Below are 4017 nucleotides of genomic sequence, written 5' to 3'. Positions count from 1 at the left end.
ATTTTATGATATATGACTGGTTATATGACCCTTAAATTGTTGGTACATAAATATAACCAAAGCTGCTTCAAGTTATATAACAACCTTTCAAAATGTTCTACAACAAATTTATAATAATGAAGGAATATTGTTTTTATGTTCAAAAATTATATTCATTACAAATCTTTTGATAAATGATTTTACAAACAACAGTACAATAATTAACAAAATACTGTAATTACATAATCACCTCATTATTTCTTAAAATGTTCAACATGTTTTGGTATAACACTTTCTAGGACTCTTTTAGTGTTAGTTACACGTGGCTGGCCTTCAGAATTCTTACATGTAAATGTATTATGCAATCCATCTTTGCCCTGTCTAAGATATATTTTCTTCAGACTATTCAAATTTAGACCTGAACTGGCAATATTTTCAGCTGTGGCCAATTTACAAATGCCACAAGCAACAATACCTTGTAATGTACACAGATTTTTTGCCTTTTCTTTGCTGGATAAAAAGTTAAAGTAAACAGCCCTTGGAGAAAAAGTAAATTTCATCAGGTCTTGTACAGATATCAATGAGCAGCTGTGAGAAAGTATTTTACACAAAGCTGTAACATCATCTTCGGCATTATGTGCATTATATGTATATTGTAATACGTCACGAGCAAGGTCTTCCTGCTTATATGAAGGTCTTCCCGGGAAGGTTTTTCTAAATAACGTTAATGTGTCCATTAATCCTTGTGCACATTTAAAAAACCTATCTATTTTGTTTGTGTTACATAAGGCTGAAATAAGCACAGGGAAGTCAAACCTTCTGCATATGTGGGCAGTCACAATAACATTACTGTATTTATCAAGCCACTGTATAAGACTGTCCAAAGCACAATTGATGTCAACTGTATCAACAATAGTCCCGTTTACTGTCATAATGTCACCATTTACTGTTATTCCTGTCGCTTGCTGTTGAAGTTGGCATCTTGGGCTGTACATATACAAAGAATGTTTGTCCTATGCCACTGTTGACAACCTTGGCAGCAATCTGCGTTATGTGGGGCATTTGTCCAGCACGAACTGAAAATTTATAACTTCATATTTAAACTGAACAGGACTATTCTATTTACACATCTTATTCCTTTTTTTTCAATAAACAATTCGCTCATACTTTGAAATCAAAATGAAATTAAGAGACAAAAATTATTTAACACTTATATATATACATGTGCTAAAGAATTCTACTCACTAAGGTCTGTAGTCTCTAAATCAAGTGCAATCATTGTTATTGGGTCTGATAGAGGTGGTATGGGTTTAAAGTCACCAAGTGGAACAGCATCACTGTATTCAGGTATCCTCTCTACATCAATATCTTCCTGCCTTTCTTCAATACCTGAAATCAATTTATATAATTTTTACAATTTATGATTTATAAGTACATACTCAAATAACATCATGTCTTTTTTTTTAATTTTAATAGTCTAATCTGCATATGTATGTCATGAACTAAAAGTCTTTTAGTACCTGACTGATAAGATGCGCCCTCTAGTGCTTCAATTATTAATTTTAAGTAGATATGTATGAAGGTTCTAATGTACATCTTTACCTAGAGCACATTATATGTTATTATATAATATGATATGAAATTGAAGATCATTTAATATTATTCATTAACAGAATCAACAAACCAGCATTAATGCTTTCTTGGAAATTGGATTCCTCACATTCACTCAGGAGCTTTTACTTTCCCATTCAAACTGAATCTCAAATACATGTATTGAGAAACAGACAGCTCAATTTTATTTAAAAAGTTAAATCATTTATATTATAAATCAATATTACATTATGTACATTGTAATCTAAATCCAAGTTACATTTTATTATTAGTTTTATTATTAGTTTTACATTACCAGTAAACATATTAACAAACCCTTACATCCATAAATTATTTTTTAGCAAGTTGTATTAACTATGGGTCATTAGATTTAAATTTTGTACTTTTGTTTATCATTTCAGTGATTTTATTTTGCTTTAGACTGTCCTTTATTTATGTAGCTGACTATTGACTGAAAGCAGAGTTATTTTTCCAGCATTTTTGGGAACATGAACCATACCCAGGAATTTATTGATTAAATGAATACAAAGAATCACTGTCTGGGATGGCATCAAACATTTAAGCACCATAACAGTGAAGAAAGCCCTTGATTTCAAAGATTTTAGATTGTTTTATAGTTATACAATATTTTTATTTTGCAACTTTCAATTGGGAATTTAATTTTTTCATGTGAAAAGACAGGCATGGTCATATTATATATCTACAGCTTATGCAGTCTAAATAGACATGTTCAACTTGATGTTGTACAAAAATATAAAGATTGGTAACAAATGTTGTGAAATTACAACTGATATAATTTATTAATAGACTTTAAACTCACTGTATTTCCATACTGAAAGCCTTATGAGCAGCTGTTGAAGTTGATTTAGATGCCACACACTCGATAGCTTCTCCTGCCCTGCGTTCCATTTTTTTTCATCTTGTTATTGGACAATGTTGGTAAGATGAGGGTGGACAGCATATTGTTAACCATTGTTGGACCTCCAATACTGTCTATCATAGCTGAAAATGAGTGAAATTTATCATTTTTTATATTTTTTCTATAATACATATTTACATTTCTCAAGACGTGACCCAAAACAACTAAATTCAACATAGAAAAGCTATTTGATAGGGGTCACATATTTTACAATGTACATGTAAGAATAATGTAAGCTCCTGAATTCAACTGTACGCATTGGTCAACATGGCAAAAATTTGTGGTTTACTAAAATGAATATGATAATAGTCAAACTTTCATCATTTAAACTTATAATTATCCACACAAGTCAGACTCATATAACATGGAACACATATGTGGAATAGATCATTATTATATAGAATTACATGTATATATATTCCAAATATTAACACAAATAAAAAAGGTAAAGAGGGCCTAGTTGACCAAAGCAGAGTTTATACAAGGCTGATATGATTTGAGGACCTATTTAATTTTAGGTCCAAGCTGACCTGATTGAGCATTTTACAATAAACCCGACACAGTTTCTGCCTGCAAAAGATGCAAGCTATCTAGGTTAATACATTTGCTCCTTTATATAATAATAAAATAAACATTGAACATTTGATAAAATTGACTTTAAATGCATAAAATGTTCTTATAAGACAACTATGTTTATGATCACATGAAACAAAATATGTGTAAGCTTTATACCTGTACCAAGCTTGGTATTTACTGCAAAACAAGGCATGCCTGATTTTCCTGATTTTCCCCTGTGTCTGTGGGTTTTCCCATACGAAACAAAGTTAATAAAACCGCAATTTAAATTTTCGCACTGCACATACAGATATCCACCAAGCCCCTTCTTAATTTCCTTTTGTACACTGTATAACGTCAGTGGAACCGGTCCAAACCTGCACGATTTGCAAAACTTCAAATTTTCAACAAGAACATCTAGTTCAATATTTCGCCGCCCAATTTTCCACTGTTGCGTAAGATTCTGGTCACTAAACACTTCAGCAGGATTACCACTTTGCACAGAATTGTCCGTTACATAATTATGTTTAATTAAAATCCTTTCAAACTTCTTAATTTTAACGTAATTTGTTTTTTTGACGTACCGGCCACGATAGTTTCGCAAGCGAGCGGCCATATTGCTTCCTGTGAAAACTGACGTCACAGTCGCTAAAAATAGGTTATACGATAAGTGGCGACAAAAGACGAGGGTAGCTTCGGGCCTTCTACGACGTTTCACGATTTTACCCGATGTTTACCGATTTATTAGGGTCCGTAATCCTTAACATGATAAAAGTACTGCAAATAATGCCCGACTGATACATCCAACATTTACAAAGCGTGACAATATCCAGCACTAAATAGAAATATTTTTCTTGAGCTTTATTTGTTTAGGACATAGGTACTATCTTTATTCGAATCCGTTTGAAACAAATATACTTTTTAATATAAATTGGCACAGAATGTCTTTATAT

General features: G+C 31.8%; 1 long non-coding RNA gene across 1 annotated transcript; it reads right to left on the bottom strand.

Annotated features, from left to right (window-relative positions):
• Positions 1–944: 944 nt before the first annotated feature.
• Positions 945–3796, bottom strand: LOC132750428 (uncharacterized). Its single transcript, XR_009628545.1, has 4 exons — positions 3242–3796; positions 2411–2592; positions 1225–1368; positions 945–1055 (listed from the first exon to the last, which is right to left on the bottom strand). It is a non-coding gene; the product is annotated as an uncharacterized LOC132750428 (long non-coding RNA).
• Between the last annotated feature and the right edge of the window lie 221 nt (positions 3797–4017).

This window comes from Ruditapes philippinarum, unplaced genomic scaffold, assembly GCF_026571515.1.
Source record: "Ruditapes philippinarum isolate M1 unplaced genomic scaffold, ASM2657151v2 ctg407_1_1_1_1, whole genome shotgun sequence".
Classification (NCBI taxonomy): domain Eukaryota; kingdom Metazoa; phylum Mollusca; class Bivalvia; order Venerida; family Veneridae; genus Ruditapes; species Ruditapes philippinarum.
The sequence above is the reverse complement of the archived record's forward strand: the minus strand, read 5'-3'. Positions and strand labels throughout refer to the sequence as shown.